Source organism: Protopterus annectens, chromosome 3.part1 (genome assembly GCF_019279795.1).
Source record: "Protopterus annectens isolate FY-2018-M chromosome 3.part1, PAN1.0, whole genome shotgun sequence".
Taxonomy (NCBI): Eukaryota; Metazoa; Chordata; order Ceratodontiformes; family Protopteridae; genus Protopterus; species Protopterus annectens.
Genome location: NC_056732.1, coordinates 698,535,797 through 698,559,554, shown reverse-complemented (window position 1 = coordinate 698,559,554; position 23,758 = coordinate 698,535,797). Strand labels below are relative to the sequence as shown.

General features: G+C 38.3%; 1 protein-coding gene across 1 annotated transcript in view; it reads right to left on the bottom strand.

The window, feature by feature from the left end:
• Positions 1 to 4,860: 4,860 nt before the first annotated feature.
• Positions 4,861 to 23,758, bottom strand: part of SAMD12 (sterile alpha motif domain containing 12) — a 1,029,366-nt gene continuing 1,010,468 nt past the window's right edge. Inside the window, exon 6 of the mRNA XM_044067058.1 lies at positions 4,861 to 5,456. The gene's annotated coding sequence lies outside the window, so the exon portion shown is untranslated. The remainder of the gene's footprint in view (positions 5,457 to 23,758) is intronic.

Below are 23,758 nucleotides of genomic sequence, written 5' to 3'. Positions count from 1 at the left end.
TGCTTATTATGTACACTGCTATGTTCAACAACTTAATTTGGTAATGCAAAGAGCCACACTACATAATACTGAAGCAAAGGCATTTTTTAACTCTTTGTGGAATTCCAGCTTTTTTCTCATATTCATTTCAAAGACAAGCTGCCTGGAGAATACAGCAGCATGACACATGCCACAAACATCTGGAACACAGTGGAATTTTTATATCCATACGCTAAATGCAGTGAATGAAAACTTAGACTTGCTGTCAAGAGTGTTTTTATTATTTGTACAAGTGTCTTACATCTGCTGCAGCAACTGTACTGGAAGCAAAAGGGCTACTGCGAACACTTGAAGATGATGAATTTAAGTTTACTATCATACAATGCCCCATGTTGACATTCTGTACAGAAAAATTCAGTGTCATACTACAGATGCAAACACAGTTGAAAAGGGCGTACATATATTTTTGAGTGCAATTGACAGTGTCAGATCACATACTGAAAGCACTGCAGAACAGTACCTACAGACAGAGAACATCCTGGCAAGACATAGACGAGGGCCATCAAAAGTCTAACCATTGCAACACACAGGCCATCAAAAGTCTAACCATTGCAACACACATGGTCGATTGCTGCAAAAGAAGTGTGTGATGTCATAAAGTTCCAGGCAACATCACAATTTGAACAAACTGGGCATATTCAGGCTTCTCAGCTGCTACTGCCTGAAAATTTTCAACATACATAAAAGAGTTTCCAGAATTTCTCTACACAGCAACAAAAGAAAACTGTCCATTCCTGTTGAGGGGACAACTTAGAACAGAACTTGGACTGGTGTATCTCCTTGAAGACTTTGCAGCAAGTGGCAGTGCAGTCAAGATGTTAAAATTCTTGGTGGACGACTCATTAACCAGTGTGTTTTTTGAGATTTACAATGTGTTGTTGATGATAGCCACCACACCAATGTCAACTGCTGAGGCAGAAAGGTCTTTCTTAACAATGAAAAGAATTAAAAAGTTTCTTCATATTACCATGGGGCAAGAAAGAATGAATGCATTGTCTATGATTTCCATAGGAAAGGAGTTAACGTGGAGTATTCAACCAAAGAGTTACTGATTTGTTTGCACAAAATAAAGAGAGATAAATGGACTTTATCTACAAGTACAAAACCTGAGAAATACCCAGAGGAACACAACAGATGTACTTATAATATACTATATATATATATATATATATATATATATATATATATATATATATCGACATATATATATATATATATATATATATATATATATATATATATATGTATATATGGTAATATACTACAAGTATACTATAAGTATTTATTTGGTATCAGCATTACGTGAATACTGTGTTTGCTTGGGAAACCTGAAATGGTCCCTTTTGTGTGTCCAGAAAAATCAAATCCAGTATGACCTCGTGTTCAAGACCAGACCACAGCTTGTCTTCAAAGTACAAATTACTGTTTGCAGCATACTGCATAGGTTAGTCTTCAAACCAACCTGTATACATGTAGTAATGTCCTCTGTCTTCCAGCTGTGGTAACTATAATTGCAAATTGTATGGACTTTGAGATCATCTTACTGTCTCTCAGAATCACTAGCACATTAGGCACTGGAGTGACCCTGAATTGTGAATAATTAAGAAAGTACAGTGAGATCTCCAAATCTTACTTTTCATCCGGCATGTACAAAATGCAGATTACTTCATACAGTATGCTGTATGTTTACTATATCATGTGTAGTCATAATAGTTTCATGCAGTGAAGACCAATACATTTTTCACTGATTAGAGGTGTGACAGCAGAACCTAAACACCTAACTAGCTCTGAAATGCACTTTAGTCTAGTACTGGTTGGTAGGCTATTCAGCACATGCAATAGTGACTGAGCACTTATTTTATGTAAAATGGTAAGCGTGGTCAGGGTTGATCCCACTGTAACATAGCTTCGCTCTTTTCTAGTTGGCAACACCCATTCAGCTGTCTCCTGCAGGTCCCCTTTGATTTGAAGTCACCAGCTGCCACTGCTTAGAGGTAACACCTTGAAGCTTTAAGAAGTTTTGTGATCATTTTTTAGTTGGATTTGTTCTATTTTTTTCTAGTGCAAATTTCTAAATATTCATAAATGGAGGTTTGTCTGGAATGGGAGAAAGTAAGAGGGTGGACGTGACAGAGCTATCCCCTCTCTTTTTCTCTCTCCCCTGGTCTTTTTATTGATGTGACTGAAGAGCTTGTGGAAAGGAACAGGAACTGCCACTAAGAGTCAGATAAGGAAAAGTGAGATAGAAGTGCCTTCCTTCAGTTTACAGAAGTTGTTGATGACTAAGAAAGTTGATATGGTCATAGGGATGTACTTTCTAATTGTAAAGCTTTTGAAGTAGAGTTAAGGATACAGTGTAATGATGGAGTAGAGTCAAACATACGGTGTAATGATGAAGTAGAGTCAAGGATACAGTGTAATGATGAAGTAGTGTCAAGGATACGGTGTAATGATGACGTAGAGTCAAGGATACGGTGTAATGATGAAGTAGAGTCAATGATACGGTGTAATGATGAAGCAGAGTCAAGGATACAGTGTAATGATGAAGTTGAGTCAAGGATACGGTGTAATGATGAAGAAGAGTCAAACATACGGTGTAATGATGAAGTAGAGTCAAGGATACGGTGTAATGATGAAGTAGTGTCAAGGATACGGTGTAATGATGAAGCAGAGTCAAGGATACAGTGTAATGATTACGTAGAGTCAAGGATACGGTGTAATGATGAAGTAGAGTCAAGGATACGGTGTAATGATGAAGTAGTGTCAAGGATACGGTGTAATGATGAAGTAGTGTCAAGGATACGGTGTAATGATGAAGCAGAGTCAAGGATACAGTGTAATGATTATGTAGAGTCAAGGATACGGTGTAATGATGAAGTAGAGTCAAGGATACGGTGTAATGATGAGGAAGAGTCAAACATATGGTGTAATGATGAAGTAGAGTCAAGGATACGGTGTAATGATGAAGTAGTGTCAAGGATACGGTGTAATGATGAAGTAGAGTCAAGGATACGGTGTAATGACAACGTAGAGTCAAGGATACGGTGTAATGATGAGAAAACTGTCTTACTAAGGCTTGGTATGAGAAAGGGAAGTGGCCCAGTACAAAACATTAGAGAAGCAGAGTATCCAAAGTATTTAGAGTTAGTAACAGATGATACACAAGAAGAATCTATAGTAACTGGAAGATCTCTTACTAAACAGAAATTTATTACAAAGCTAGCCACATTCACCACTCTGAGAAAATAAAAGCAATGAAGGTAATGATCCTACCCAGTATCTGCTATATGGTGCATAACATTCAATGAGCTGTCACCGACCTAGTCATCTGCAAACACAGGAGTTCACCAGAGAGAGAGAAAAGATGGTATCCAGTGGTAATGCATAAATACATACACAAATTGGGAGACTTACCTACTAATTTTAATTACTCAGCATTCAACTTAGCACAAATTGTTAGGCTGGCTTGAAAGTACCAACAAGAGGAAGAAAAGAGACAGACAGGTAATTGGGTATCATCAGCCACATTCAACTTGGATAGGCAACTGGAATACAGAAATGCTGGAGAGATGGAAAAAGGAAATGGTCACTTGGACCTAAGGTGGGCCAAAAAGATCACACATGTGTTAGCAGCATGGTGCATGGCTGCCTGCTCTAGCCATTCGGGCATAGTTGTATGAAAACATATACCATCTCGAATTCAAAGAGGCATGAGTCAGGGTGCATCCAGACTGCAAAGGTACACCTATAATAACTCTCTCTATAAAGAGACCATGCAGGGAACCTCAGACCTCCCCATTAGAAACTCTTCAAGGCATTCTGGGGGATGGAAGAGAGATTTAAGGCCAACATAGATGGTTCCTCATTAATTTACCAACATCTCCAGAGAGAAGGCAATCTGTAACAGGAGGAATGGACAATACTAGACTCATTATATTTATTCCTCTCCCTGCACTCACAATCAGTACTGTGCAAAGGCAAGCACGCAAGGGAAGTCCAATGAGTGTAGGGGACACAGAACTGGCAGTACGAGTATGTCCACCATTCAAAATTGTGTTGGATAGATGACCTGCTCTGCTATCTGTTATGGTATCAGACTACAATTTGTACCAGCAAAGTCCTGGAAGAGAGACTCAAAACACAAAACATCACCAACAGTAACATGAACTGAGATCCAAATTGTGTGAACACCCAAAAAAAAAAAAAAGCAGGCTTGGGGTCATCCATTCATTTAACCAGCATATCGTATCACTGTGTGCATCAGTATAGGCAAAAATGTGCCCCAGCTGTGGACTGTTTAGGACTTTTCAGCAAAGTGGCTAGTCAATAACCCACCAAGGAAGGTCTCACATGTTAGATCTTGCTATTCTGTACTTAAAAAGAGCTGTTTCATGTCATGATTTAAAATGAAATATATGTGCAAGAGCATGCCAAACTACACACTGTGCAGAATTAGGGTTCTGATCACAAGCCTTTCTCAAGCTTTACTTCTCAGTGCAGAAGGAGACCAACCCTTTAGTCCCATAGACAGTGGTTGTGCTTAATCTGCCTTTTTTTTCTTTTCCAGCTAGGGTAATCATGATATGTAAGCTACATTAGAAAACAAAAGGACAATTTAATATAGACATTTAAGAGAATGTTTCCTCTCCGTGCCATTATCACATGTGATGCTTAGGTAGATAGATGTAATGCAAACAGCAGTATTAAAACAGACCTGTGTGGAGATTACACTGAGTCAGCATATTTCTCCTTTGCTGCACTCTCTCTTCTTATTACCAGTGCACAACTTCTGAACAAAACAGACACATTTCAAACAGGAAATAACATTTTTCACAAAATAAATTTATTTTAAAATCAGTTGCATGCTGTTCTGTAGGTATATTACTTACATGGTCTGTAATATATAACAAAGGAAAGAGACTGCTACACAGTAAAAAAAACACAAGATAAGGCAAAGAAGTTATATTGGCTGGAGGAAGTTTAACTTTAACATAATTCATAAATAAATTTAGGTAGTAACTCAATGTACCACCCCATTTTAAAACAGTCACAATCCATAAACAAATTTAGGTGGTGACTCAGTGTAACATCCCATTTTAAAACAGTCTTGCACACCATGTAACTATATAAATTATCCACCACCAAATACACTACTAATGGTTTGAGTTTAGTAATAGCTAAATAACACTTCTGAAAAAAATCATCACATCATCAGACTCCTTTTCTTTCCTTGTAAGCCAACCCCCATATATGTCATGTATAAAGAAACCACAACATGACTACGTTTCTCTCTGCTTACTTTATGCTAACTGATTTTACAGCTTCTCCAACTACTATTTGTCTTTCTGTGAAATCTTACATTTTTTTTTTCACGCTTTTCTTCAAACTGGTTACATCATTCAGGTATGTGTTAGTTCCTGCAATCAGTGAACAAGGGACATGTAATTACATACAAGACATTTATAAAAATAATTTTATCAGATTTCCAATTTAATAAATGTTTGAAAAGCCTACTTAGCATCATGAAAGGTATATTTTTCCTGAGAGGACTGAAAAGCCAGTCAGTTAAAACTTTCAGTCATAGATGACTAACATCACATTTCAGCCAAAGAATGTGTGAAGCAATATGTGAGGCTACAATTCATTGACTGAGTGAAAAGCAAATAAATCAGCTTCGTTTCCCTGCTTAATATTCAAATGTACCTTACAAACCTGTTTGGGAGATGTCCAGTAAATCAATTAAGTGCAGTACATGAGAAACATAAATGGACACTTCTACTAAATGCAAATAACATAGTACAGCACAGTAATTCCACTGTAATGAGGAGGAAGGGCCACATAAGATATACCACACTGAAATAAATAACAAATACTGACAAAGCACTTTAGGAACATGAAGATATGGCTGTAAAATGAAATCATGGCATCTTGACAGCATCCATCAAGCTACTTTTGGGGTGCAAACAATCAGAAGTTATATGAACACTTTAAAGTAAACTAGCTACTTTATTCCTGTAAATAAGCTCAATATATAATGAAAATATCTGTTTTGGGTGTGCCTTTCTTTTAACATCACTTACACTAAATAGAGTAATTATTTAATTCTGATATCAGTACTGAGCCAGTTGCTGTAAACTCCCAAGAATCTCCTGAAAAAAAATGTAGTCATCGATTGTACAAGAAAAAGTACAAAGGAATAGTCCAGATAAAATCACTTTAGCAATAAGTAGGAGACTCTCTGTCTTGCTCTGATACCCTCCCTGTGGGAGGACTGTACAAGGGGAACATACCAACAACAGTGATAAAAAACAGATATGAGACAACAGGTGTACTGTGGAACTGCTGTAGCAAGAACCATAAGATGGAACAATGGAGGAAGCAGTGTGGCAAAAATAACATTCAGTTTAAAATACCCTGTAATGTTGGCTTAGATTATGGTAATGTCTTGTTTAAGAATGCACCAGTAAACATGCCTCAACATAGACAGTGAGTTTTAAGTAAATTCTGAGTTCTAAGTAAAGTCTGTAGGCCATCCCAGTCTAGAAGGATGAATCCCAATACATCACGGAGAAGGGTTGCTTTGACAGGCATTACATAAAAAGTTAAGCCTTCAGAAACATAAAATACAGGGCACAGTTACGGTAAGAGCAGAGGCTTCATAAATTACAGACACGCAGTGGACAGCTTAAAACAATACCTTCTGAAACAGAAACTGGCTCACAAGTAGGCAAAGCCAGACGCATCTTATCTAAATGTATGTATAAATGAACACAGTAACAGAATAAGAAGTACCGTGCTCTGAAAACAAAATGCTTAACATTGAAATGATAATAAAAGCCTTTGAAAAGAACTATAAAAAGACAAAAGGTGCAGGACACAAAATTTAAATGATGCACTCTACAAGGATGACTCAAAAGGCATACATAAGTTCTGCTATGCAAACAATTCATGTCCCTCAGCCCAGAATGAAAACTCACTTAACTGCACAGTCTGATTTGTAAAATGCTTTTCTTGCAACCAATGAAACTTAACAATACTCAGAAAAAGTTCAGTTGTGGTGACTTGATGTCTTTACATCTAGATACTAGGATATGTTGATTCAAGTTGCTAAAAATCTTAAAAATAAATTACCAGTGCACCAGTAATTCTCCATCTAGAAGGTGCAGAAACAATAGCTGGATCTACTTCAGTCAACAGCAGTCAGATAACATCATTTATGCTGCCTGCAAGCCTACATTTAGGATGGAAGGGAGGAAGAACACAGACTTTTGCTTCAGTAAGACAATATCAGGTTCCAGGTTCAGATCTCAAGAACAGAAACTGAGCATTCCACAAATTTTGTAGTTATGTAGGATAACTGGGGACTTGAAAGAAAATTCTAGTAATTCCCATCTTTCAAAAAAATGCCATTTATATTAAAAGACCCTAATCATGAGAACTGTAGAATATGCTGCTCATATTTCTTATCAGTTTATTATGATTTACTGTTTCCTAGAAACTCTTCTAGCTGTTTTGGTGAACGTTCCGTTATGACAGTTTTAATGCCTCACTATTACAGTAAATGGTACTTAACATTTTGAGAGAGAGAAAGTCAAATGTTTTGTGTCTGGCTAGAAGCACATGTACAGTGAATGCTCTTTAGCAGTTACAAGTTGCTCTTTTCAACAACAGTAACAATATAGGTACACATGATTTGGGCATAAATCAAATTAAAATATAAAAAGTGTTTCAGCTAGTAAAACAAGCCCTGCCAAAGCAAGCCTACAGCTAAAGAACTGTAATTGCAGTATTGTGAAATGTACAGAAGTTGACAGTCTGCAAGCACTGCAAAGTCAGAAATGTTTTATTATACAATATGTCAGTACTGCCATCATATGCCCTAATCAAATGTCAAATAATAGAAATGAAGTTTAAAACGTAGCTTGCCAATAAATGCAGAGGCCTCAAATATAATTTTACAGTGAGAAAAGTATACATTTCAAGCAGAAAATGACACACTGACTTTTATAAAAGACTGTAATGAAAATGAAGAATAAAAATGTGAATTACTGTTGATGTTGTGAGTCTGTATTTCCTAAATCTAAAAACCCACAGCATTGTTGTTTAAGTATTTTTTACTCCATCTGCATTTGTAAATTACAGATATAGGAATACTTTCCATATTGGCTGATTCTTGAGAGGCCCTCCAAAAGCAGAAGTAATATCTGGGGATCTCTTTCCAGAGGACTACCCCTTGGCACAGTTCTTTCATTATCTGTCTTCCATGGTTGGAGTGCATGTGCTTCCACTGGGACAAGATGGGGTGCTTGTCACCACAATGCCCAGTTGTGGCCCAATGGAATTTGTGTGAGAAGTACCTGAAATACATACATAGACTACACAAGGATATACAGTTATAAGCTTCTTGCACTTACAGAGGACATGACATCTTAACCAGGTGGGTGACAATCAAGCTTACAGGGTGATAGGTGGGAGGGGGGAATATGCCATAATACCCATTTCAGAGGGACCTTTAAATACTTAAGTGATATGATGAACATCATTCAGAAACCTGTATCATTCTGTAGTGGGCCAAAGGGAGGAAGACCCATCAACAGACACACTAGATGCAAGGCACAAAAAGCCAAGGAAAAACTCCTAAGACAGAGATGCAAAAGGATGTTTGATTCCTGGAGTAATGTGTGGTACTTGTAACAGTAAGAACGTGTCACAAATGCCAACAAAGAGCAAATTCTTGAAGCAGGCACTGCAAGTGCAAAACCCCTAGTGGAAGGGCTTTTTACTGGTCAATGGGCAATAGGTCACCCAATGGCAAAAACAATGTAGTTCAAAATCTAGTTAGAGAAGACAAGCTTGGTGACAGAATGCAGTGACCTAGCAATACATCATAGCTGTGAATGTGAAGAAGGTAGAGCTGTGAAATGCCTGGTTATTTGCTTGGGGACACTGGTGTCCCTTGCCACCTGCAGTACTGCTGCTTGTGTATGTGTCCTTTCTGTGACTGGCACTGGCCCTATTTTTCCCTGCCTACACTGGACTTGCTAGGTTTACTGATATGCAAGAAAAAAACCTGTGGGGCACCAGGACATTATGAATATCTTCCTTTACATTTTCACTGAGTCTTTAGTTGACTAGCAAAAAATTTTGCTCATCAGAAGCCGTAACTAAACTTTTGTTGATAGATCCCCTTGGAAAGTAAGAAGTGTTGACAAAGGCATTTGCTTGTATGGCAAATGCAAAACAGAAATTTTTACTCTGGATGATTAGTAAAAAAGTTTGTTCATCAGAAGCTGTAACTGATGATAAATGCCCTTTGGAAAGTAATAAGCCTTGACAAAGACATTTATTGTCTTCGGCCATTTTAAGCATCTGTTTCTTTGGCATGGATGACTGTTCTGGAGAATGCTGTACTTATTTCCTTGTCTTTAATGGTGTTTTTGACTTTGCCTTTGCTGCTGTAGTGGACTTAATTGCAAGCTGTGAAGGTCTGAAAACACCCTCAGAAGCCAATGCCTGCTCAGCGGCTCCGGACCCATCTGAGGGTATAGTTTCCGTAGGCCCAATACCTTGAGTTTCCACAGGCCTCGGTGTCTCCATATGGCTGTTGGTCAAGGCCTGTGGCTCTGAGGTAGCTGGTGTCAGGGGCTGCGAAACTGCCTCACTGAGAACCGGCGACTGGCCTAGAAGAGGCTTCATCGTCGGTTTTGGACCTCGGATGCCTGTCCTTTTCTTTGTCTTTGCGTTTTTTATAAATTCCGGTCGTCGGTTGTTCTGACGGCATTATGTAATTAAACCTTCGGCCAAAATAATGTAATGCAAAATCAAACCGATGTTTAACAGTGCATTTATTGAATCTAGCACAAAACAGACAACTAGTGATGTCGTGGTCAGGGCCTAGGCAAGGAATACAGTAAGAGTGAAAGTCCTTATGAGGTATTTGCTTCCCACAAGAAATACAATTATTAACTTTTACTGACATCGGTCTGGAGCAAGAAAAGGTTTCCCCAATGGGGTACTTAGCTTTATTGAAGACTTCGGTTCTGAAACTCAGTTTTGAAAATCTCGGGAGTCGGCCGACCGGCACTTGCGAACTGCTTTTGTTGCGGAAACTGCATGGCAAGAAAGACTGAAGGAAATGGCGTCGGTTGCAACTTTTATACCCCTGGCGCACTGACGTCAGGGAAGAGGCGACAGCAACCGATGCTGGACCAAGACTTTGGAACTCGGGCCGACTGCGGGTCGCCTGCCAGCAGGATAACCCAAGTGTAATGACTGCAACAGTGAAACACGATGAACATCAGATATTTTTAATTCTGAATGAATGCAACATTATGCAGGATTTCTATCATCTAAAAAGATGGTTTATACAAAACTGAAAAGGACTTAGTGTCAGTGCCCCTTTAGTCAGGCGATAATGCAGGGTAGTCAGAGTAACACAAGTATGTGTCATATGACATATGATATAGCTGAATATGATGTTTTAAATAAGAATCCTCTTAAGTAATACAATGATGGGTTATTAACACTGTTACATAGAAGTCAAACATTGTTTTATTTTTAATTAATTTAAAAAGGACATTCAAATTTTGTATCAAAACCTCAGGATGTATATTCCATCCCCTAAATTAAAGAAAAAAAATCATTGTACCCCTCTACCCCCACCCAGGGAAGATCTATTAGTTCAGGCTTAGATTTTCAATACAACATGATATATTTTTTTGGGCATCATTTTTTGTAACTGGATATGTGAAGAAATGACTCACGTCAAGGAAAAGTTATACATTGCATAAACTTAGCTAAACAGAATCAATAAAGTACATTCATATAAGAACTTATCATATTGGTAGATGCCCTACTTGGGTCTATATCAGATAATCGAACTTTTAAAAATTCGAGCACCATATGGTCGAGACCATATGTTCAAACTCTTAAAAGTTCGAAAATCAAATAATAAAAAAAAACAAAGAAAAAAAGCTACCTGAAAGCTTAAGCAGGGAGGCAAGCACCCCTGCACCCCCCCACACCCCCGTTCTTTAAATATACCAACTTCGAGATCGCACTACAGTGCAGACAATGGAAAATTTCCATTGCCGCACTGTACGGGGATGTCTGTTGAAACATTCAAACTTTTAAAAGTTTGATCATATGGTGTCGACCATATGATGTTTGAACTTTTAAAAGTTCGATAACTTGATAGGAACCTGCCCTACTTTTCATTATTGCAGTATTCCTTACAAATGGGATATCCTGCTCTGGATAGCCATATGTCCGGCCAGCATGCCAAAATCTTGGGTTCTTCCAAGTGCCGTACATCAAATGATGTCCTACATAAGTGACGTACAAGCACCAAATCCTCAGAACTGAATTGTCCTAGGAGAAACAGAGCAACCAGGAGGAAGAGAAAAAAAAATGATTACATGTGCATCCAGAAAGGAGGCCAGAAGAAATTCCCCTCAGGCATAGGGAAAAGAAAAAATCAACAGGGGGAAGGATGGAGGATGCAATAGTACAACAGCAGAACATCTACTGTTATGGTAATTTCTTACACAACTCTACTATGTCCTTTCTTTATCACTATTGTAGTATTCCTTACAAAAGGAAAGTACTAAAGCTACTGGAAATAGTGGTAGCAGAAGGAAGCAGCTGTAGAACCCTCCAAACATCCATGGAGTATAAAAGTCTTTCGGCTTTTCCCAGTTAGGGATCACCACAGCGGACCTCCGGTCCAGTCATTATTGCCAGGGGATTTTTACGGTGTCGAGTTGCCAGCCCGACGCCCAACCTTCAACAAAGGCACATCTATTCACGCTCGCACCTACCTGCATGTCTTTAGCATTATTCGACCATGGGGAGGACATGCAGACTCCACACAGAAGGCGCTCCAGCTGAGAATCGAACAGGAGAATCTCTTGCTGTGAGGCGACAACGCTAACTGCTGCACCACCGCGGAGTATGGACCTGGCAAATTCTGCCTTAGCCCTAGAAACAACATCCAACTTATAGTGCTAAATAAAAGTATGTACAGAAGACCAAGCAGAAGCTTCCAAAATGGATTTACCAGAAAGACCCTTAAAAAAGCTCCAGAAGAGGCAATTACCCTAGCTGAATGAGCATGAACAGAAGTAGGAAGCTGCTTACCATAAAAAGTTTAACAAAATGAAATCAGGTTTGAAATCCAGTAGGAGGTGGTTGCTTAGAAACAGCTAAACCCAATTTCTTGGTGTGAAAATAAAGAAAAAGTTGTTCAGATTACCCAATATTGTCAGTTTTGTCTAAATAATATCTGAGTTGCCTATGCAGATCCAAGAAATGTAGAACCATCTCACTGCTATTTTGAGGACAGAGAAAAAGGGAAGATGAATGGTCTGATTCAAAGACAAATCACTGACCACTTTAGGCATAAAATAAGGATTGATTTGAAGAGAGACACTGCCTCTGTGGAAAAATAGAAAATAAGGAATTGCCATAATGGCCTGAAGTTCTGAGACGCTTTTAGCAAAAGCAAAGCCATGAACAAGTCAGTTTTCTAAGCATACAATTTCAAAGTTGTAGAAGTTGGTGGTTCAAAAGGTGGCACAGTTAACTTTTCAAGAACAAAGTTATGGTCTCAAGAAGGAGGTATTGGTCTTCTTAGAGACCTAATATAAAGGATGCCTTTCAAGAACTGTTTAACCTCAAACTTACAGGAAAGTGCTGGATCCAAAGGCAATTGAGCAAGTCAGAAGTAAGAAAGAACAGTAGGAATACCCACTAAAAGAGGGACCTATTAATTGCTGTGACATCAAATAGAAAATGTCTTCTACTTCACAACACAAGATTTTCTAGTAGTGGGTTTTCTGGCCTCCTGCAAAACCCAAAACACATCCTCAAAAACTAGTGTTGAAACGAAATCAAGACCCTATCACCCATAGTGTCAAATGTAGGGTGAGGAAATGAGGGTGAATTAGAGAGCCCTTGTCCTGAGTGAGGAGATCCATCCTGTGAGGTAACTTGTGATGACAGCCCCTGCTCAGGTGAAAAAGAAGGGGAAACCAATGTTGTCTGGGCCAAAAGGGAGTCACCAATAAATTCTGGACCTGCCCCACATGTGTAGGACCTTTGGCAACATAGGATCTGGGAATAAATAAAGAGAAACATCCCTTTCCAAGAAAAAAAGACAATGTCAACTTTCCAAGCCAGAGGACTTGGTACTTGAACAGAACTTGGGAAGTTGCCTGTTCAGAGAGGAGGGAAAAAGATCTGTTTCAGGAGTACCCCCAGATGTACAATGTCCAGGAAAACCTCCCTGTGAAGGATTCCCTCATGAGGATCTATTCTGGACCTTCTCAGATTGGCTGTCACCAGTATATGGTTTGAGAGAATATAAACCACCTCAAGTGTCAAGCGATGATGGCTGGTGAAATCCCATGCTATAAGGGATAGTCTACAAAGACAGTAAGCCTTTGTCTCCGCCCCTCCCCCTTATCAATGCACCACATGACAGTGGTGTTTTCTGTCAAAATTTTGAGTTGATGTTAAGTCCAAAGGAATTGCAAGGCCTGAAGAACTAGGATAAGACCTCTCATTACTTTGATCTTAATATAGTCTTTTATCTGCTGAGGAGACCAGACCACACCCTCCCCCCACACACGGGCCCAGCAGTTGTTAGAAGCCCCCAGCCTAGGTCTGAAGCATCTGTAAACAGCTCCTGAGTGGGAACCTGAAAAATTAGGCCTGTATTCAAAGAAATCTGGTGGATTCACCTATAGAAACTCCTTCCTGAGGCAAGGCAAAAGAGGAATGGGAAAGTCCAAAGGATGACAGTATTACAGTCAAACTGTTTTGAAATACCACTGCCCTGAAAATTTTGCATATGGAGTCTGGCAAAAGGAACCATAAGAATACTGGAAGCCATGAACCCAAGAGGTTGTAGAAACTCTTTTGCTGTTACCACCCATAAAGGAAGAAGGGACTGAAAGAATGTTGTCAAAAAGAGGACATCCTGTATTCCAGGAAAATTTGGTCCTAAGATGGAGTCAGAATTGACCTATTGTGACTGACACACTATGAAGAAGGAGTATGATAAACTTGAGATCCTGCAGAAGAAGCAGCTTAGAGGAGGTCTGAAGAAGGTCATTCAGATAGGGAAAAGTCTGAACACCATGGAGTCTGCAAAGGGCTAGGACTGGGGCAAGACACTCTGTAAAAGCCCTCAAGAGAACTGATAATGTAAAGAAGAAACAGAGAACCATAACTACTTCCCAAAGAGAAGGTGAATAGGAATATAGAGATAGAATTCCTTCAGGTCCAGAGACACCAGGTAGGCCTGAGGAAGCACCTTGGGGAAACAGAGATGTGAGAGAGAACATTTTGAAAGTGGGAAATTTTAAGTGTTGAGAAAGGAGAGGTCTAGAATAGTTTTTCCAGAACCCTGTTTTCTGAAGACCAAAAGCATCCTGGAGTAAGGGACAAAGGAATTGGCTGAATAATCTCTTGAGCCAATAGGTCCCGAAGAAGAGGAAAAAACTGAGGCAGCTGACAAGGAGGAGGTTGAGGAATCCCAAAAAAGGGAGGAAGAGATTTCCAGACCATGAAATAACTGTTGTGAATGACTGAAAGAACCCAAGAATCTATGGTGATTTGTTGCGAACTAGAAAATACAGAGTTAACCTTTGAGAAAGAGGAATCTGGCTGAGGTGTAGAGAAGGATGACTGCGAAATAGAGGCTGACTTGCTTGTCAATGAAGACTTCTGTCCACTGGAATCCTGAGCTGGTTTCTAAGGAAAAACTCTCTTTGAAGATCTTTTGACCTTCAAGGATTGCTTATGAAGCCTACGCAAGGAGGGCGTCTTAGAAGGATAGTTCCTTTCAAATTTAGGTATATGTTTAAGGTCTTGCGTGACCTTCTCTTTATCTTGCAGAGCTTTAAACAGCTCTGAAACAGCAGCAGCAGAGCCAAAGAGATGATGGGTATATCTACAGCAGAATCCAACAATTTAGTCTTGATTTCCTCAGGAAGAGACTGCAACCTAAGCCAAGAATACCTCCTGTTACAGCTGCCCGAGAAGCATCAGCATCATCATAACTGCATTTCATAAAATGGCAAGCCACCTGTGATGAAGAACCTAGCAATAAAATGGCAAGGTCTCTGACGGCATGTCTGCTAGAACACGCCCTTAGCCTAGATAGAAGACCCAGGACATACCTGGTCATATGGGTCTGGTAATTAGTGGCCCTGTAGACTAAGGTGGCAAAGGTATACACCCTCTTTTAATCCACCTGTCCTTAGTGCTACTTTTCTATCAGAAGATAAAATCTTCAACGAAGGAATTAACTTAGAATGTTTATCAGCAGAAAGAGAATCACTAAAATATCAGGAGGATTCCTGTACAAGAATTTCTGAACCTCAGAAACCTTGTAGAACCTGTTATTTATTTATTTATTTATTTATTTAAGGAGCAGGGAGCGGAAAATCAGGAGACCATGAAGTGAAAGTAAAGGTGTCAACAAGGGCTTCCAAAACAGGAAGTACAGCAGAAGGCCTGGGAGAGTCCAGCTGTAAGAAATCACAATATCTCTTCTGGACATCAGACATTTGGAAACTCTCTAACTGAAAATGCTTCATCATTTTAACAAGATTGTCCTCAAAGGAAAGCTCTTCAACTGGGGAATCTGGAGAGATTATCATTTTCATCTAATCCCAGAGCAACAGGGGAAATGAATCTAGGAGGAATAGGCCAGAAATTCATCCCAGAATCCAGATCCTCCTCCTCATGAAAAGAATCAGAAACCATATGGAGCAGAAGAAGAAGGGAAACCAAAAGGTGAAGGTACTGTCAAGTCTTGTGGGGTTTTAAGGCCATAAGACTTTTAAAAGGATCCTGGGAAAAGTCCTGTCATTCCTTTTGGGGGGGTCTTTATCTACAGGGACCACATGCCTTGTTTTCTATTTTTTCTTTATAGGAACTTCCACCCTAACAAGTTTGGGGGGGGGGAGTGGGTTCTGAACCCTGTCTAACTTCAATAAAGGAATCAGGTATTTCTTCCCTAAACAAGTATCTGGGGAATGCCCCTAGGCCCTTCAGAAATTATCAGCCATGGTTCCCCCCTCTCGTCTGCAAGAAGACACTGGCACAACCTCAGAGGATGTATGAATAGCATGCCCCATGTCAGCCTCGAACAGGATAGTAGCAAAGGGTGCAGGTGTCAAAACCAGGCAGTCACTGGGCTCTTCATCAGACCATATGGAGATGTCTCATAGAAGCTGGACTGCAATCTTTTTAGACTTATTTTACGAAGGCGGCTGAAAGTACTGGGTCAGTGGATTCAGAAGCCATAGTTCCCCAAGCCAATAACTTAAGATGTTGGTTTTCCAAATACACAAACAGCAATGAGAGACAGCTGCACTGGGTCATAAGGACAAAGGCTAGGCAAATATCATACTGCATGTTACAGTGGTCTTCACTTAACAAGAAAAGGCACTTCTAGCGTCTATCTTTATAGGGAATTTGCCTCACACATTTGCATTTCCCTTTTCTGGATGACATGTAAACCAAATAACCAAGAAAAGAGAATAAAGGAAGAGTCCCCAAAGGCAAACTTCTCTGCCCTAGGCTCGATAGCTGTTATTAGCGGAACAACTTTCAGGCCAAATTCAAAAACAGAGTTTGAACTGATGGCAAAGAAGTTCTGGGGATTTGGCACCCACACCACTTAAGTACCACAGACTCTGGATGTAAAACATGTGGTGCTTGGAAGGGCCCAAGGCTTTGGTATACTGGCTGGATTTAGGGCTATCCTTGGCATGACATTCCTTTTGCATGGAACACTGCAATAGTGATATTGGAAGGATGTCAAAAAAGCATTCTTTTACAATAGATGTTAAACACTTTTCATCAAAGCTATATCTGAAACACTAACTAAAGAACCCCAGGCTTATTTTATTCTGTCACTTTTGCAATTCTGTTTGCAATACAACATATGTAAATTTGATAATTATTTAAATTACAGACAAATAAACAACCATTGGGAGCAGCATATGGCTCCACAAATGCAAATTTATTTATCTGCAGTTTTGCAAATTTAATTACTTACATTTTTTGTTAATAGTATACAAGTACCACACATAAATTACATTTATGAGTTATTTTTGCATCAAAGGAATGTTTCAGAGTTTGAAAGTTTTTCTTGACAGGTTAAATCACAGTAAGCGAGGCATCCGTTTTTACAAAGACCATCGTCAGTAATGAAGTTGTCTGTGGCTTGTACATTAGTTGAATAACCCAGTCAGGTGGAGTACAATAAATTACATAGAAAATCATCATCACCAAATACATTTTTATACAATGCCAGTGCTCATCCCTCCAGTTTCATAAAGGTCTTATTATATTGTGAATTTCAAATGGTGAGTAAAGTTACTACTAGACTATAACAGTACTAGTACAGAAACACAGCAATGACAGAATGTGATGCAGTCTGACCTGAATTTGTTCTTAAAGGCTAAAATGAAGGTTAATCAGTTATTCTGGTACATGTCCCAAAGTACTTAAAAAGCAAAAAATACAAAACAGATAGTAACCAATAAAATATTTTTACTACTTATGTGTTTTTTATGTAAAACGGATCACTTTCTGTGCCTACAAAAGGTGGTTAAACTGAACTTCGGACAAAAGTTACATTACATGAGTACTGTTCTGAGCAACTTAATCACCACTACTGAGGAACAAAACAAGCTATCTGAAAAGGTCCTTTTCCATCGCACAAATGTTTATTTTATAAAAGTATGCTGTGGTGTCCATAAATATTCTCATTAATAAAGTGAAACACATTTTTAAAACTTTGATTCAAATTGGGGAGTATGCTTAACAGTTTGCAAATGTGCCACTAAAGGACGGTAAATAATACAGGATCGAGACATTGGATAAAAGTGCTATTGCAGAAACATCAGCAACAATCCAAATGTTTTAAATCCTACGGTAACATGTTAGAAACTGCCATTCTGTCAGTTTTGATAACATAGGATTCTGTGTACTGGGTTTTTCACAATTAAAAAGGGGGGTGAGGCTGAATTTCTTTTAATAGTAGTAAAATATCAATTTATTTTAAGCAGAGCTTTAGGTAAGTCATTTGGTACCCTGGGCAGTTCCCAGACTGGTTCACCACTCAACCCTAAGTTGAGGGCCCCAAAAATGTTTCCAGAGCTGAAGACCCAGAAGATCTTCTTCTAAACTGTATTTGTTGAAATTAATTGTGGCATTATACATGGGCCAGATAGGCAGCAATTCTTCATTACACCCTGACAGTTTGTAACCTCTGCAACTAGCCCTTCACCCAGCCACAGCTGCAATGCTTATTTTACAATTTAACACACTTCTTCCAAAGCATCTTATTCTTATACAGGTGGTGTGGAAATATTATAAATAATTAATTTATAACATTTTGCTTGGTGTCTATTTAATTCACCAATGTATTTTAAGGCATTCTTACAATGTGTTGTGATATATTAGATTACTTTTGATTTGCATAATGGTTGGGTTTTCAATGGCTCCCAAGAAGATGGAGGCCAAGGCACCATAGACTGAATAAACATTTGTAGCAAGCTAACATTCTTTTATTCTTGCTAGTAATGGTAACACTGTCTCTTTCCAGAGGTGACTGGTTTATTGGCTGTGTAAACCTGTTTGTCTATGGCAAGAAAGCAATTACATTCTTGCCATTTTTTATTTCATTTTTGGGAGACAAGTGACTTTGAGCTCTGTTGTTATTCTTGAAAAAAGAAAAAAATATCCTTCTTACCTCTGTAGGAACTAGTGCGAGAAAAGCTGCAGCCTGGCAAGCTTGTTTAACAGAGTTATAAACGGTGTATAGTAAAGCATGCAAAATATCTGTTTTTATCAGAGACTTCCCATCATCAGGAAGACCTACAGGATCCTGTTCATCCAGTTGACCAGCATACTCCTTACATAAACAATTTATATCACTATTTTTCACATAAGTTCATCAAAGAGGTATCACCTATCACCAACAGAAAAGCTGACCTCAGTCCAGCAGACCAAATGATCACAACAAAGTCTGGGTAAGACTGGCACTGCTTTAGAAATTGCTGGCAGTGAAGCTGCTGGGATGACCTCTGTGAAAATTCTTGACAGTACAGAGATACATGTTACCAAATCAAACACCACCAGAGCTCAGTTTAATGCAGAACACACAATAAAACTGTACTGTCAAAAAGGAGTTCCAGCACGTGAACCACATTACAAGTGGGAGAAATAACCATTGGGATGGCAAAGACAGTCAACGAATTCTGAGGTAACGGAACAGGACCAAAATTCTGATGACACAGAGTGAAGCCCAAACAGAAGAAAGTAATGTCCTCAGGATAACTGTGTAGCTCAGAATGGTCCTCCGTGCAGAAAAAGGATGATGAAATACTAACGAGGCAGAAAACAACACCTGTAGATGACTAGAACACTCTTCTTTTCTTCTGTGATCAAGATACAGAACCTATTTTTAAGGAAATAATAGACTGCTTTTCTGTGCCTATAAAAGGTGGTTAAACTGAACTTCTGACATAACACGTGTCCCATGTGCATTGTTATGAACTTAAGAAGAAGGTATGAGCTTGCCTTGTCATCCAGAAACAATGACATTTGAAAGTGATATAACTAACATGAAATCTTCTTCTGCAGAGACACAACCCAGTGAAAGAGGAAAATAAAAAAAAAAAAAAAAGAGTTAAAGTTACAACAGCTGCAAAAGTATTTCAACATATTCCTTCCTCAGGATGGGCAGTCTAGTCAAATGGTTCAAAAGAAATGGAGGCAGGGGAATTACATCAACTTATAGTACTGCTCAGTATCTTGGATGACATCAAATGTGTCTACAGGAACAATCTACTGATAAAAACTGGATTAGTTTCTGTCATAGAAGCAAGTAAAACAAGTATATTCTAGAAGGATTTGTAAGGGTTTCAAGTTAGCTATGCTTTTATTCGGTCTGCTATTCTTCCTTTAGCTATTACAGAGTAACTGAGTACGAAATCAGCTAAACATGGTCTATTAAGAATTACGCAAAATGAAACAAAGCTTTAGTATTGGAATAAATGGAATTCCCCGGTCAGTATATCTGTAACATAAATGACATTCTGCATAACTTATTTGAGTTAATCTTGAAAAATTCCCATATTCCATAATTACGGATGAATGTTACTGTTATTCAGCTATACAGGGAAGGAAGGAAAAGATGAAACTGTAAGAGTTACATACCTTTTAGTCCTAGGTAAATGCTTCAAAGAGTTACTTTGTAGTAGAAAATATTTTCCACAGTTTGGAAAAGCTACAATTAGATCACCTTGATTTGTTTCCACTTAATCCAGCTATTCCAAACTTGTAGGGATCTAGGATTATTTAAGCACAGCATCATATATATGGATTACCTTGTCCTGCTGTTAACACATTTTGCTAAGGCATTTGACTCTCTTCTCTGTGGTCATCTTATGAAATGATTAACCAGTTTAGATTATTAGACCTTAGGCAAACTGGTCAAATTAATGATAATTTACAATTAAAATAAAGGGTGCATCTTCTGCTCAGAAAAGTATTTGTACTCAGGATTTACACTAGGCTCAGTTCTAGGCCTACTATTATTTAACATGATTTTTGTTGACATAAAGAATGAAAACTGCTGTTTGCATAAGTTTGTAGGCCACTCTAAGTTAAAAGGAATTATCTCTAATATTGCTGACTTATTAAAATTACAACATTTGAAAATAATGTTTGACGATTTGTGCAAGAATAATAATTTAAGAATAAACCTAGTAACACCAACTTCCATACACGTAAAAGGTATAACATCTCAAGCAGCTTTGCTGTGAACACTGCTAAATCATGTAAAGATTTGGGCAACTGATTGCTCAGTAGTTTACTGCAAAAGTATAGTTTTTGATAAAGTATTTTGAATCTTGTGCCTTCTGTTTACGACAATGTCTCCTAGAAGAAGTTTGGTTTTGGTTCCATTATATTCAACAACAATATGGGTAATGAAATACAATAACTTATTCTGCTATGACACAGTTGGTAAAACTAGAAAAAGTACAAATATATTTTATACAAAGAATAAGAGAAGTCTGAAACAAGATATATGAAAACATATTACTGAAATTACCACTTTACTATCTTAAGCAGCATGGTAAAAGAGGTGGATTATATAAAATTTACCACGCTATTAAGGATCCAGTAAGTTTCGAATTTTATCACTTGGAATTTATACTGTACTTATGCATAAAAGAGAAAGATGTCTTCTTTTATTGTGCATAATGTAGCAAGAAAAGGAGACTGTAATTTGCAATTCTCTTTGGTAAGCACTGGAATGCTTTACCATTCTTTCTTAGGAGCCCAAAGAGATTATTGAAATTTCAAACATGACCTATACTGTTACTTAATTAAATACTTACATAAGGTTACTGATTCATAATGGTGTCTGTCCCAATCTAGCTAAATAAATATGACTCTACAAAGACTATATCAAAGATTATTCTCTAACTATTAAAGGGCAGGTTCCTCTTCAATGGCTGGTTTCTCAATATATGAGCATTTAAGAGATGGCAAATGCAAATACGCAGCAGCTATTTTCAGATTATAGGGGAGGACAGCTGTTTTGCACAAAACAGTTGAGAAGTATGCACTTCAGAAGTGTTTTGACAGACAGAGTTCTGTCCTGAAGCATACCATACAAAATATTAAACTGTCCAAATGACTCATGAAAACCAATAACAAAACATGAGCATCAGCAGTGAATCATACTACTTTGCTTTTATTTCACTTATTAAGTGCTTTGTGTGCATTTGAGAAACATCACTGAATATAACAGTCACCTGATTGTGTCATCTTATTTATAAATTTAAGTCCATTAGTAATAAGAAATAAAGTTCTATTATAAAAGACGAATATGATGATTTGGCTTAGGTTCATAGATTAGTAGTAGGCTAACTGCCCTTGCGAGCCATTTTAAGCCTAGTCAATTATCCCTTGTGAGACTCAAACCCTGTACCTTGTGTTTGTAAGGCAATCACCTTAACCATTAGGCCACCCTCCCAATCTAGAAAGCTGGTCTTGCTTACAGCACTTTATGTTTGACTCCTTGTTATTCAATATCTCATCTCAAATCAAGATACTGCAACTTTGAAAGCCAAATATAAAGTGTCATTATAAAGAAGACCTCATGCCGTGGTGGTATGGCGGTAGCGTTGTTACCTCACAGCAAGAGGTTCTCCTGTTCGATTCTCGGCTGGGCTTTGGGAGTGCCTTCTGTGTGGAGTCTGCATGTCCTCCCTGTGGTTGGGTAGCGTTCGAAAGACATGCGTGCGTAAATGGGCGTGCCTTTGTTGATGGTTGGGCATCGAGCTGGCACCTCAGCATTTTGTAAAAAATCTACTGCCAATCATTAGTGGACCGGAGTTCCGTTGTGGCGACCCCTTACAACAACAACTCTAAAGCAGTTTTACATAATTTCCCAGGAGCAGCTGCTTTTATGGTTCGGCAGTCAAACACATTTAGAAAATACAAATGATAAGCCGACAGCTTCAATAATTTTCCAGAAACTAAGCGAATAGATGCACACAAGCACAGAAAAAATGATTTATTTAAGCCTTTACCACTCAGCTAAAAGCAACTGCAATTCTCTCTCTCTTAGGTGAAACAGATTAAATCACTGTTTCACTGCTGCCTATGATACAGTACACAAAGATCAGATGTCTATGAAAAAACACAACTTCCATGAAATAGCTTGCATCTAAGCAAACCAGAGTGACTACAAGTCGATTTGATGTAGTGAAACATAAACATGGCATATCAGTATGTCAATTTGTAAGACATAAATGCATTATGAAAACATATTGAGTGAACAGCAAAAGGAATAATCTGCTAAATTAAGCCAGCAAAAAATAAACTAAACCAATGCAAAAGCTAAAAATGTTAATGTGAGTCTAGATAAGAAAATCAGGTACTTGAACCTAATGAGATGCAATACACGTGAAGTGAACTTCTGATAACAGGCGACAGGTCTTCAACAGATCAGCTTTAAAACATGGTGCAAAACTCTACATCAGATGCTATGTGTGACAACATAAACATGATAAAGCATGGGTATATGTGTGGTGATGGGGGAGCAAACAGGAAAATCAGCTGCCCATATCCTAGTACAAACAGTGGCAAATAATTCTGATGGGTAGAAGTCACTGTCATCGACAAAAGCAATGCTAGTAGTACAGAAATCTACTAGGAATGGCGTAATCTAGAGGCAATGAGTTGAAAGGTTATGACCTGTAGACCAAGACAACCTAAAGAAAATTTAGTGCTGAATTAAGTAATGAGGGTAAATAAATAAATATCAGATGCATGGTCAACTATAACCTGGAATATTTCACTGGGTTTAACAACATACTTACATGAAACTGCACTTGCCCATAAACCATACAAATATCTCCGAAACAATGCCAGTTTAGAAAATAAAAAAAAAGATGAAAGGAAAAATAAAGGAACCAGATGATGAAAAACTAAATAAAGGGAAGTGGGAACCAACAGTTTTAAGAACAATTAATACTGATCATGTCATTCCATAAAAAGATGATATGAGCACAACTGGTAAAATTATGATGTCACATACGGATGTAACTGGATGTCTTTTGTTAAAAGGTAAAACTGGTGCTCTCAATAAGTAGAGCCAAAGATTTTCATGCATATC